The 14,576-nt window shown below is 43.1% G+C and overlaps 1 protein-coding gene across 1 annotated transcript in view; it reads right to left on the bottom strand.

Moving 5' to 3' along the window:
• The window catches only part of LOC130294075 (carcinoembryonic antigen-related cell adhesion molecule 10-like), a 63,677-nt gene that overhangs the window by 48,742 nt on the left and 359 nt on the right, over positions 1-14,576 (bottom strand). The window lies entirely within an intron of this gene.

Here is a 14,576-nt window from a genome sequence, read left to right as displayed (position 1 = left end):
ACTCCAAAGGATAGGGGATAAGATGTCTGAACCCGGGGGTCCCGCTGCTGGGGACCCCGCGATCTCGGCTGCGGCACCCCACACATCCAGTGCACAGGGTGAACTTCGCTTTGAGACGGATGACTGGCAATGCGGAATGGAGGCTTGTGACATCACAGCCGCGCCCCCGCTTGTGATATCACGGCCACGCCCCCTCAATGCAAGTCTATGGGAGGGGGCGTGACTTCTATTAAGCCCCCTTCCATAGGCTTGCATTGAGGGGGCGTGGCCATGACGTCACGAACAGGGCGTGACCGTAATGTCAAGAGCTTCCGGCGCTGCACTCTACGCTCTAAACCAGTGATCTTCAACCTGCGGACCTCCAGATGTTGCAAAACTACAACTTCCCGGACAGCCAATGCTGGGAGTTGTAGTTTTGCAACATCTGGAGGTCCGCAGGTTGGAGACCACTGCTCTAAACGAACGCTGGGAGATCACAGGGGTCCCCAGCGGCAGGACCCCCACAATCAGACATCTTATCACTTGTCCTTTGGATAGGGGATAAGCTGTCCAGGGGCGGAGTACCCCTTTAAGTCTTAAAGGGGTACTCCGGTGGAAAACTTTTTTTTTCTTAATCAACTGGTGCCAGAAAGTTAAACAGATTTGTAAAGTACTTCTATTAAAAAATCTTAATCTTTCCAGTACTTATTAGCTGCTGAATACTAGAGAGGAAAGGGTTTTCTTTTTGGAACACAGAGCTCTTTGCTGACATCATGACCACAGTGCTCTCTGCTGACATCTCTGTCTATTTTAAGAACTGTCCAGAGTAGGAGAAAATACCCATAGAAAACATATGCCGCTCTGGACAGTTCCTAAAATGGACAGAGATGTCAGCAGAGAGCACTGTTCTCGTGATGTCAACAGAGAGCTCTGTGTTCCAAAAAGAAAACAATTTCCTCTGTAGTATTCAGCAGCTAATAAGTACTAGAAGGATTAAGATTTTTTTTTATGGAAGCAATTTACAAATCTGTTTAACTTTCTGGCACCAGTTGATTTATTTAAAAAAAAAAAAAAAATAAAATAAAATTCCACCGGAGTACCCTTTTAATCTGAAATAGGCAATTGCCTTTGGATTTGGGGCATATGCTTTGGATTTCTAGTGCTACTGATGGGCTTCCCTTCTGGGTCTGTGGACAAATACAACTCCAGTTTGACTACAATGGTTATGCCCCTGACACTCATATTGCTCAGCTTCATTCATGGTGCTGTAATACCAGACTCGGCCAGTAGCAGGAGTGGCGCTATTACTTAAAGCAGGCAGCCATGTTCATCTTATCTCAAACAACGCCTTTAAACTGGACGTCTAGATTTAGGATATCCATCTCGCTGACCACAAAAGGATTGAGATGCTCCTGTACCCGGGGCCACTTCACTATTGAGTCTTGGGGAGAACCAGCCTGATTTGCATTGAGCCGTCAATCTGGTATGATGGCAATGGGGAAGTATTACAGGATGTTTTTATAGGAATGATAGATTATACTGAGCGTGTGTGGCGGTCTAGGGGAACAGGCGGTGTGTTCTGTTAATCACAGCTCAGCATTCCATTCCCCCAGCTCAGCAGGAGCCGTATCTTAGTCACAGCATTGCAGTCTGCTTCGTCACTTTGGTTCTTACAGCCATGAAACATTGATTTGACTTATACGAACAAAGGAAAATACAAAATACACTTACTCACCTCCACCTACTATGTATTTGTTATGTTGGCACTGTGCAATAGACGTCCACCTAAATTATTATTTTATGTATTTATTTCCCATAGCTTATACTGCAGCAACCATTGTGTAAATTTGTTGTCACCACTAATGTTGGTCCCTGTGTTTATTGTGTTTTACTATGTAGTTTCCTACACACATAAGGACCATATTTATAGGGAGCGAATTGACCTGTCACAATGTTTTTGGGTTGTGGGAGCTTCTCGGAAGGTACTGCCATATATTATAGCTGAAATCTATTTTAGTGTAAAGGTGCACGGACAACCAAAGATGCACCAGACATATTATGTGGCATACCCCTAATAAAGGGGTACTCCAGCCCTAAGACATCTTAACCCATTCGGCACCCTCCTATTTGAGCTGCATGCCGCGCTGCCAGCTCACAAACTGCCGGTTGCCGACCACGAGGCCAGAGTATCGTGACGTCGTGACGCCCCTGTGTGACGTCACCCCCCGCCTCCGCTATGCTAGTCTATGGGAGGGGGCGTGACGGCTGTCACGCCCCCTCCCATAGACTTGCATAGCGGGGGTGACGTCACACGGGCGCAGAGTCGTGACGTCACGATACTCCGGCCCCGTGGTCGGCACCCGGCAGTTTGTAAGCTGGCAGCGCGGCATGCAGCTCAAATAGGAGGGTGCCGAATGCAAGATTGTGGGGGTCCCCAGTGGAGGGCCCCCCGCGTGTTCAGACATCTTATCCTCTATCCTTAGGATATCTGGCCCTGCCCATAATAAAATCATGAAATAATAATAATGTTTCTGGAGCGTATAGAGGGGAACATAGATGGCTGCCAAAATAATGTTTATTCAATTAAAATAATCTTCCAGACAGACAAAATACCTCTCTTTATTAATCCGCTTAGAAATGATGGCGCATTTGATATTACAGCGAATAAAAAAAGCTAATTCCATGCGAGAAAATGAGTATTCTGAGAAGAAACACTGGGGGAAATTTATCAAAATCTGTGCAAAGGAAAAGTTGCCCATAGCAACCAATCAGATCGCTGCTTTCGTTTTGCAGAGGCCTTGTTAAAAATGAAAGAAGGGATCTGATTGGTTGCTATGGGAGACTGGAACCTTTTCCTCTGGACAGGTTTTGATAAATCTCCCCCACAGTGTTTGATTATATAGGTTTCTTGCAAACTGATGATTTCACAGAAACATGTCAGAAGTTCTGAGACCCCCACTGATCTTAAAACAAGCAGGAAGAAGCGTGTGACTGTGCGCTTCACTCCCCTGCTCTCTGTGATCTCTATCTAATTGCACTAGAGGGGCTCCATAAACTTATAATGGAGACCTTCTAGTGTAACTGGACAGGGATTGCAGAAGGCAGGAGGATGAAGTGCACAGCCACACGCTTCTCCCTGCTTGTTTTTATGATCCGTGGGGGTATCAGAACAGGTTTTTTAAATGTCAAAACTAATTATTTTAATTTTTTTTACTTTTAATGTCAAGGATACCCTAACAATCATCAGTGGCAAGAAACCTATTGAAATGTCCTTGTGATTTAACAGAAACCTGTCAGAAGTCCTGAGACCCCACAGTTATCATTAGAACGAACGGGAAGAAGTGTGTGACTGTGCGCTTTACTCGCCTGCCCTCCGCAATCTCCTTCCGGTTTCACTAGAAGGGCTCCATTATAAGAACATATTTGTTCGAAAAGCATCGGTGGACATGTGTTTTTAACTCACTAGATCACTTTTTTATTATGTGCGTTTTCTTTTCATCATTTCTTTAATATGATATGAATTAAAGTTACCTATTTTTAACTATTTTTTGGTGGAGCTGGAACCCCTGTCTTTTCATATTGGATTGTATCAAGCAAGGATATGGCTTAGCTCTTGTTTCCTGTGCTCCCTGCAAATGCACAACTTCTCCCTTTATATTCTCAGACATGTTACCCCTTTTTCCTTGCATAGGGGATACCATCTTTCGGAGCGGTGTACCCCTTTAAATTCACCTTTTTAAAATTATGGCGTAAAAAACTGCATTCCTAAACCACACGGGGGGTGGGGGGGGACATGGTATTAGGTTATTTATAAGCTAAAATCAAGGTGTGGTGTATTAAATGCTACACACCATAGATGGGGCGTCCAATTAATGATAAACTTGTTTTTTTTTCCAGTGTGTAATTTATCAATAACTTTAGCAACAAAGTACAAGAAACTGAACAAGCGTCTTTTCATTACACACAACCTGAAGGTCAGCCGGGAAAGCAGTAAGTATTTAACCTTTGACCTCCTAAGTGTAATAAATGTGATTACTTGTCAAGCAGTTCGGCTTCCGACCTGAGACTCTGCTTAGTAGAATAGCTAAAGCGAAGTAAGTGCAAGTGATCGCCCTGTTCTCCCTATATAGTAATCTGGGATTTATTCCTACATATCCCCAGGTGGTGTCTGCATAAAAGGCAAAGAGTAAATGCTGGGAAGTCAGAAGATATCACAGAGCCAAAATAATATCCATTATCCGAAACCAGGAGACGCCGAATCACAACAGGAGAGCAAAACTAAGAGAGGAGGAGTGTACAACCCAAAACTGATACCAGGTAAAACAAGTGAAATAGACAGTATACAAGACGAAACAGCTAGTCATAAGAAAGGAACAAAACTGATCAAATATACAGTATAACCCATAAGTGACTCCACCCCTCACATTATATATACAGTATATCCCATAAGTGACTCCACCCCTCACATTATATATACAGTATATCCCATAAGTGACTCCACCCCTCACATTATATATACAGTATATCCCATAAGTGAGTCCACCCCTCACATTATATATACAGTATATCCCATAAGTGACTCCGCCCCTCACATTATATATACAGTATATCCCATAAGTGAGTCCACCCCTCACATTATATATACAGTATATCCCATAAGTGACTCCGCCCCTCACATTATATATACAGTATATCCCATAAGTGAGTCCACCCCTCACATTATATATACAGTATATCCCATAAGTGACTCCACCCCTCACATTATATACAGTATATCCCATAAGTGACTCCGCCCCTCACATTATATACAGTATATCCCATAAGTGACTCCACCCCTCACATTATATATACAGTATATCCCATAAGTGACTCCACCCCTCACATTATATATACAGTATATCCCATAAGTGACTCCACCCCTCACATTATATATACAGTATATCCCATAAGTGACTCCACCCCTCACATTATATATACAGTATATCCCATAAGTGACTCCACCCCTCACATTATATATACAGTATATCCCATAAGTGAGTCCACCCCTCACATTATATATACAGTATCTCCCATAAGTGACTCCACCCCTCACATTATATATACAGTGTATCCCATAAGTGATTCCACCCCTCACATTATATACAGTATAACCCATAAGTGACTCCACCCCTCACATTATATATACAGTATATCCCATAAGTGACTCCACCCCTCACATTATATATACAGTATATCCCATAAGTGAGTCCACCCCTCACATTATATATACAGTATATCCCATAAGTGAGTCCACCCCTCACATTATATATACAGTATATACCATAAGTGACTCCACCCCTCACATTATATATACAGTATCTCCCATAAGTGACTCCACCCCTCACATTATATATACAGTATCTCCCATAAGTGAGTCCACCCCTCACATTATATATACAGTATATCCCATAAGTGAGTCCACCCCTCACATTATATATACAGTATCTCCCATAAGTGACTCCACCCCTCACATTATATATACAGTATATCCCATAAGTGAGTCCACCCCTCACATTATATACAGTATCTCCAATAAGTGAGTCCACCCCTCACATTATATATACAGTATATCCCATAAGTGAGTCCACCCCTCACATTATATATACAGTATATCCCATAAGTGACTCCACCCCTCACATTATATATACAGTATCTCCCATAAGTGAGTCCACCCCTCACATTATATATACAGTATATCCCATAAGTGAGTCCACCCCTCACATTATATATACAGTATCTCCCATAAGTGACTCCACCCCTCACATTATATATACAGTATATCCCATAAGTGAGTCCACCCCTCACATTATATACAGTATCTCCAATAAGTGAGTCCACCCCTCACATTATATACAGTATATCCCATAAGTGAGTCCACCCCTCACATTATATACAGTATATCCCATAAGTGAGTCCACCCCTCACATTATATACAGTATCTCCCATAAGTGAGTCCACCCCTCACATTATATATACAGTATCTCCCATAAGTGACTCCACCCCTCACATTATATATACAGTATCTCCCATAAGTGACTCCACCCCTCACATTATATACAGTATATCCCATAAGTGAGTCCACCCCTCACATTATATATACAGTATATCCCATAAGTGAGTCCACCCCTCACATTATATATACAGTATATACCATAAGTGAGTCCACCCCTTACATTATATATACAGTATATCCCATAAGTGAGTCCACCCCTCACATTATATATATAGTATCTCCCATAAGTGTGTCCACCCCTCACATTATATATACAGTATATACCATAAGTGAATCCACCCCTCACATTATATATACAGTATATCCCATAAGTGAGTCCACCCCTCACATTATATATACAGTATATCCCATAAGTGACTCCACCCCTCACATTATATATACAGTATCTCCCATTAGTGACTCCACCCCTCACATTATATATACAGTATATCCCATAAGTGACTCCACCCCTCACATTATATATACAGTATCTCCCATAAGTGACTCCACCCCTCACATTATATACAGTATATCCCATAAGTGACTCCACCCCTCACATTATATATACAGTATATCCCATAAGTGAGTCCACCCCTCACATTATATACAGTATATCCCATAAGTGAGTCCACCACTCACATTATATATACAGTATATCCCATAAGTGACTCCACCCCTCACATTATATACAGTATATCCCATAAGTGACTCCACCCCTCACATTATATATACAGTATATCCCATAAGTGACTCCACCCCTCACATTATATATACAGTATCTCCCATAAGTGAGTCCACCCCTCACATTATATACAGTATATCCCATAAGTGAGTCCACCCCTCACATTATATATACAGTATATCCCATAAGTGAGTCCACCCCTCACATTATATATACAGTATATCCCATAAGTGAGTCCACCACTCACATTATATATACAGTATCTCCCATAAGTGACTCCACACCTCACATTATATATACAGTATATCCCATAAGTGAGTCCACCCCTCACATTATATACAGTATCTCCCATAAGTGACTCCACCCCTCACATTATATATACAGTATCTCCCATAAGTGACTCCACCCCTCACATTATATATACAGTATCTCCCATAAGTGACTCCACCCCTCACATTATATATACAGTATCTCCCATAAGTGACTCCACCCCTCACATTATATATACAGTATATCCCATAAGTGACTCCACCCCTCACATTATATATACAGTATATCCCATAAGTGAGTCCACCCCTCACATTATATATATACAGTATATCCCATAAGTGAGTCCACCCCTCACATTATATATACAGTATCTCCCATAAGTGAGTCCACATTTTTTTGAATATTTTGTAATATCTTCTAATCAGAAAAATATGAAGACCTCCAGCTCGGTGCAGATCAATGTGCCATCTTCATTCACTCAAAGCTACATGGATCACATGACTCGTTTCGGCTAGGTGCTGGCCTTACTCGGATGGCCAGCAGCTGGCACCTGGCCGAAACGCGTCACATCCTGTTTTACCTGTTATCCGTGTAGCTTTGAGTGAATAAAGATGGCACATTGATCTGCACCGAGCTGGAGTTCTTCATATTTTTCTGTTTACAAGACTTGGGTGCAGTCCGCTCAGTGCTCAGTTTGGTGGGCTTGGGGTGAGCTGATATATATACTTCTATTGTGCAATATCTTCTAATACAGTGGTCCTCAAACTGTGGCCCTCCAGATGTTGCAAAACTACAATTCCCAGCATGCCTGGACAGCCGTTGGCTGTCCAGGCATGCTGGGAGTTGTAGTCTTGCAACATCTGGAGGGCCACAGTTTGAGGACCACTGTTCTAATATGACAATTACCCCATACCACAATGTTCAGTAGTGAGTGCACGGCCCGTTTAATGTTGTGTCCCCTCAAAATAACTCAACACACAACCATTAATGTCTAAACCTTGGCCACAGAGGATGGTCATCTGAATTTCCTTCCTTTGGTCACTATGGCCGACTTTTCATTTGCCATTCCAGAGTAGAAAATGTTGCAGGTGGAAAGAGAGAACAAGTTACTTTCCTATAAGACAAATGCCGAAGCAGCGGCTGTTTTTTTTTCTCCTCCCTGAAAACAATATCACGGACTGACAACTGAATCATGTAGGTCTCAATGACCCGAGTCATTCAAATAGTAGATTAATTTAGCAATAAGCCTAATCTACTCTGTTCTTCATCGGCCACAGCAGCTGAGTAACAAATTTACTTAGCTTGTTAAACACAATATATAAATAAAAGCATAAATAGCGTTATTTACCGTATAAAAATATTCTGCACCATATTCAGGCATATGCAAGCTTTCGGGTAACTATTTAGTTAAATTGATGCATTGTTTCTGCTTATAAAACGTTTACATCGGCATTTTCGCCATGTTTCCTCTCCACTTTTTTTTTCCTCTCTCCTGTTCCATTTTGGTTGTTCCATACTTTGTCTACCATATGCTGCATATACACACACCCACACACTTCCCTATATCTGTATAGTGCTTTCTCAGGAGCAGCAACATGGGGGACATTATAGAGCAACACTGAGCAGTGTACGCTGTGAAACCAGCACTGGTGTGAGATGTAACATTTAGTAATGTTTCCACAGCTTCTCAATGTTTTTTTTTTCTTTTCACTCTGCAGCTAACTCCCCCTCCGATGTCCATAGACTTCTATGGGCAGCATGTAACCTGATAGTTCAGTGAAATGATAGTTTGTCTTTTCACTTAAGACAAACTTTAAGGGAGCGTTCCCACCTGTCGTATATGCAGCGTATTTCACGTTGCGCAAAATTTGTATTCCTTGCTCACTATACACACAAGGCTGTCCGGTGGCAGACCTATGTTTGTAGTGAGTTTTGGAGGCGAAGCCTCGTGTCACAGTCACGCCGGCACACAGCCCCGCCTCCAAAACTCACTACAAGCATAGGGCTGCCACCGGAAAGCCTTGTGTGTATAGTGAGCGAGGAATACGCAGCGTATTTCCCGCTGCTGCCGCAAATTTTGCGCAGCATGAAATACGCTGCGTATACGCCAGGTGAGAACGTACCCTAAGAAGGGGTTTTTAAGGGTAAATGATGAGTTAAGGAAAGGGAATTGGGAAAAGATTAAAGGGGTACTCCAGTGCTCCATTTTGTTCAGAACGCTCGGAGCCGGAGGCCATGATTGTGACGTCGCGGCCACACACCTCGTGATGTCACACCACACCCCCTCCACTCATGTCTATGGGAGGGGGCATGTCAGCAAAGACGCCTCCTCCCATAGACAGGAATGGAGGGGGCGTACCTTGATGTCACAAGGGGGTGTGGCAGTGACGTCACGACCATTGCCACAGGAACCTAGCGTTTGTTTAAAACGCCGGGTGCTGCGGGAGATCGCAGGGGGCCCCAACAACGGGACCCCCGCGATCAGACATCTTATCCCCAGACCTTTGAATAGGGGATAAGATGTCTGGCTGCGGAGTACCCCTTTAATAAGTAGTTCTTCAGTGGGAATGATGTGTTAAAGGGGTCCTCCGCCCCTAGACAGCTTATCCCCTATCCAAAGGATAGGGGATAAGATGTCTGATCGTTGGGATCTTTCTGCTACACCCGGCGTTTGTTTAGAGCGTAGGGTGCAGCGCCGAAGCACACGAGTCTCGTGACGTCATGGCCGTGCCCCGCTCGTGACGTCACGGCCATGCCCCCTCAATGCAAGCCTATTGGAGGGGGCGTGATGGCTGTCACGCCCCCTCCCATAGACTTGCATTGAGGGGGCATGGCCGTGACATCTCGAGCGGGGAGTGACCCTGACCCTCCACGGTGACATTAGCGTCCCGCTAATGGAACAAATGCACCCCGAATAAAGAAACCTGCACCGCTACAGAAACGTGAGTGCCTTCCATCATTTCTCTTTCTGAAGTTTCATATATTACAATGTATGTGTAAATTGTAACATTTGCCATTGTACCAACTAACCATTTAAAGTGGTTATCCAGGAAAAAACTTTTTTTTTATAAATATATATATATCAACTGGCTCCAGAAAGTTAAACAGATTTGTAAATTACTTCTATTAAAAAATCTTAATCCTTTCAGTACTTATGAGCTTCTGAAGTGAAGGTTGTTCTTTTCTGTCTAAGTGCTCTCTGATGACACGTGTCTCAGGAACCGCCCAGTTTGGAAGCAAATCCCCATAGCAAACCTCTTCTAAACTGGGCGGTTCCCGAGACAGGTGTCATCAGAGAGGATTTAGACAGAAAAGAACAACATTAACTTCAGAAGCTCATAAGTACTGAAAGGATTAAGATTTTTTAATAGAAGTAATTTACAAATCTGTTTAACTTCCTGAAGCCAATTGATATATATAAAAAAGTTTTTTTTTCCTGGATAACCCCTTTAAGCTCAGAGCTACCTGGCGACCACAACATCAAGGCAACAATTCCCATCACCAGCAGATATGAGCCAGTAAAAAGCTGAATGGCTGTGACTTCTCAGAATATAGACCTATATTGTTAGAAATAGAGATGAGCGAACTTACAGTAAATTTGATTTGTCACAAACTTCTCGGCTCGGCGGTTGCTGACTTTTCCTGCATAAATTAGTTCAGCTTTCCGGTGCTCCCGTTGGCTGGAAAAGGTGGATACAGTCCTAGGAGACTCTTTCCTAGGACTTTATCCACCTTTTCCAGCCCACCGGAGCACCGTAAAGCTGAACTAATTTATGCAGGAAAAGTCATCAACTGCCGAGCTGAGAAGTTCGTGACGAATCGAATTTACTGTAAGTTCGCTCATCTATAGTTAGAAAGTCAGGGCTGTGCAGCTTCGTATAGGCCTCAACAGTGGTTTCTTTTCCGGATCATAATACATCCAGCAGAATATAAAGCAACGTTCTCAATTATCAGGTGTGATACGACGTGTGATCGTATTCTGTAACAAACTGAACCAGAAATAGCTTCTTATTGGTCTCTGCGTCTGGACTCTCTCTTTAATTGAAGAATCCCATCAGTATGTTATATCCTTCACCAGCAAATCTGTAAATGTTCTTCACACCTCCGACTTGGTGCTCAAAGGGAACCCGTCAGATGGTTTTGCATATTGCACATATCCACAGTGCGAGGTTGGAGTTGAAACACATTCACACTCACGTCTTTATTGATAGGAAGTTTGGCCTGAGGTCAGGGAAATTCGATGTTTTGCAATATTTTAGGGAGCGACAAGAGACCATAAGTGCCCACTACATCCCTGTGCCCATCCCAGCCCTGCGTCGTCCATATTTGAGTGCTCTCCACTGTTCTTTACTCTATCACAAGCGCACGATTTCAACGCAAGGAAGAGTAACGCTGGCGCTATCGCTGACACTTATCACTAATATGTAACCTTTCTTCAATATACATTATTGTGGTGTCCCGGTACCGTATTTCATACGTTACCTTGTGGTGAGGTCCCCAAAGTCAGAGTCCCTAGGAACAGTGGGGGTCCTCTACCTTAGCTAGCCCCTCGTCACCCCTTAGTTAGTTAATATTTATGTAAATAAACATGTAAATATGTCTATTAAAGATTCTTGCCTTGTTCGTGTCGCAGGACCTGCAGGTCATGTGACCGAGTTGCAGAACTCTATGGTTTGCTGAAGGACCTTTGGTGGTTCTCATGACATGTGATCACCCACAATCCATTGTAACGGTGAGCGACAGCTGATTGGACCAATCCAAAACAACCAGCCCCCTGCCCATATAAGGGAGCTGCAGCCATTAATCGCTCTCTTGTTCCTGCGCTGCCAAGCAAGCAGCATCTCTCTTGGGTTGCTGACTCTGGATGAGGTAGGACCTCCGCAGCTTACAAGACAAATTACTAGGCCCAAGCCTTGCGGCCTAAGCCTGCGCTAGAGACGGATAGTTCATACAATTCCCCGCTATCTCCGCAAGATCTCCGGAACTAATCAAACCCCTAAATCCGGCGGATCTATGCAAATACAATCCTCTAAAGCTAAAGAGAACTTTCCGGTCCTAAGCATCTGTCAATCACTGCTGTGCTGTTTCAATAGACTCTGTTATCTGGACTGTTACCATTATTGCAAATACAGAAATAGTAAAGATTTCGCAAGTTTTAAGTTCAGCACTGCTGTGGACAATCTATTTATTTCACACTCGCCTATCACTCTTGTGAAGGGTGGCGATAGGCCCAGCATCACTACAGAGTTTTAACCCTCACCCTGGCGTCACAAGTGACAAGGGTTAACAGCGCCCTTTCAGTATCTAGAACAGCAACACCCCAACTAACCTACACCCCACAAGGCTTTCCACACAGTTTCTCACCACATTATCACTCAGCGAGTGTTACGACTGGAGATGTGAATGTGAAATAAGAACACTAGTCTCCATTCCATCCAAAACATAATCCTGTCCATCTGCAGCATCAACTTTGTCCCAGCTGAAGCACAGGCAGGGACAAAGTCCAGGAAGTGAGGGCGGGACTAGCACTCCTCTGTGCTCACTCCTGTCCTATCAGACTGCAGCATGAAAACCGAGAGGAGGGGGTTACAGAGCAGCCTGCAGTGATTGGATGAAGAGACCCAAGTTTTACTTGTCAAAAAGTAGTAAAATAAAACAAAAGCTATACATATTGGGTAGCATTGTAATTGTATATTGACCCACAGAATTAGGATAAGGTGTCAGCTTTACAGTGAAGTGCACTGCATAAAAAATCGAAGAGTTTCAAATTTGTGTTTTGCGGTCTTTTAAGGGAAACACAAATTAAAATTGGTTGTTTTCTCAAGGAGTTAACCCCTGTTAACCTGTTTTTACCTTAATGACAGAGTCCAATTTTTCAAATCTGTCATGTGTCTCTTTAATTGGCAATACCTCTGACATCCTTTTACTTAGAAACACGATTCTGAGATTTTTCGTGACATACGATACTTTACTAACAGAAAATTCTGGCTTTTTTTTTTATTTTGGCATATTTTTAAATGTTGTTTAGAGCATTGACTGGTAAAAATGATGTTATCTTTATTCTGTGAGTCGATACGGTTATGGCGATACCCAATTTATATAGCTTTTTATGTTCTTTTTACTTTTCACAACAGAATCCTTTATTTTCACATTAGACGTAACTTTTTTATTTTTCGTCCAACGCCACTGTGTGAGGGCTTATTTTTGGCTGGATGAGCTGTACTTTTAATTAGTACCATTTTTGCAATTCATGTTACCCTTTGACCTTTTTTACTCCAAGGTTTTGGACCAAAGTCATTATGATTATTTATATGTATAGGTTTGGGCATTTTTTTTTTTTTTTTGGGGGGGGGGGGGTGACAATGTAGGGTTTTATTGGGAAATGGGCATTTATTTTATATTTGTGGTGTCCCGGTACCGCTTCCTATACGGTACCGGTGTGTATAGGTCCCCATAGCCAGAGTCCCTAGGACGTGCGGGTCCTTATTGTCTAGTCCACCCCTAGTCACCTCTCATCTAGGTATTAGTTATCTAGTAATCAGTTAGGATTTATATATAAAGGATTGTATAAATGCATATAAATAGTTAATTACCTGTACGGAGCGTAGCGGGACCTGCGGGTCATGTGATCAGGTAAACTCTATGGTTTTTGCTTGAGGACCTTTGGAGGTCCCTGTGACGTTTATCTCCCATCACTCCTTGTAACGGTGAGTAACAGTTAATTGGACCAATCAGAACAACCCCGCCCCTGCCCATATAAGGGAGCGGCGGCCATTGTTAGCTCTCTTTCCCCGTGGGCTGTTGACAGGGAAGGATCTGCGCTGCTGTCATCAGTGAATTTAGGCCTGAGCCTTGCGGCAACGGCTGATCTCCTCTAAATCGTGAGTGTATCAATCCCTAAGCACTCTGCAGGATCACCGGACCTTATCTATCCCCTAAATCCGGACGGATCTTCAAAATTACCCTAAATTCTGAGACTTATAATACAATTCAAGGTCCGCAACAACTGTCAGTCACTGAACTATATAGAGACTGTTTAAATGAGACTGTTATTGTGCATTGGATGTACCGCAAGCGTTTAAGTAAAGTTATCCAAGTTCAACTACCTTGTGGACCTTCAGTCATTTTATGCATGCACCTATCGTTACTGGGAAGGGCGGCGATAGGCCGGAGAATTACCTCAGCATACTAGCCCTCGACCTGGCGTCACGAACTATAGGGTTAACCTTAACCCCTCATCTACCTAAACAACACCCCAACTATCATACACCCCCAAGGGCTACCACATATTTATTTACACTTTATTAATTTATTGAGAAAACTTTTATTTTTATATTTTTCACTCTTTACAGGTTATATACTATGCTGCAGTACAGTATACACTGACATGCAGCCTATGCGATCCTATGGCTGGACCTTACAGGCTGCCGTTCTAGAAAGACAGGAGACCATCAGTTGGCCTCCTGCTGCCATGGCAACCAATGAGACCCCGCAATTGTATCATAGGATCGCCGTAGGTAAATAGGGGGAGCCTGTGGTCATGGCATCTATGGGGTTAATGATCATGGCATCTATGGGGTTAATGATGCCGAGACTTGCGCAATCCCGGTCCCG

Source organism: Hyla sarda, chromosome 10 (genome assembly GCF_029499605.1).
Source record: "Hyla sarda isolate aHylSar1 chromosome 10, aHylSar1.hap1, whole genome shotgun sequence".
NCBI lineage: Eukaryota > Metazoa > Chordata > Amphibia > Anura > Hylidae > Hyla > Hyla sarda.
Note: the sequence above shows the minus strand (reverse complement) of the source record. Positions and strands in the feature narration are given on the sequence as shown.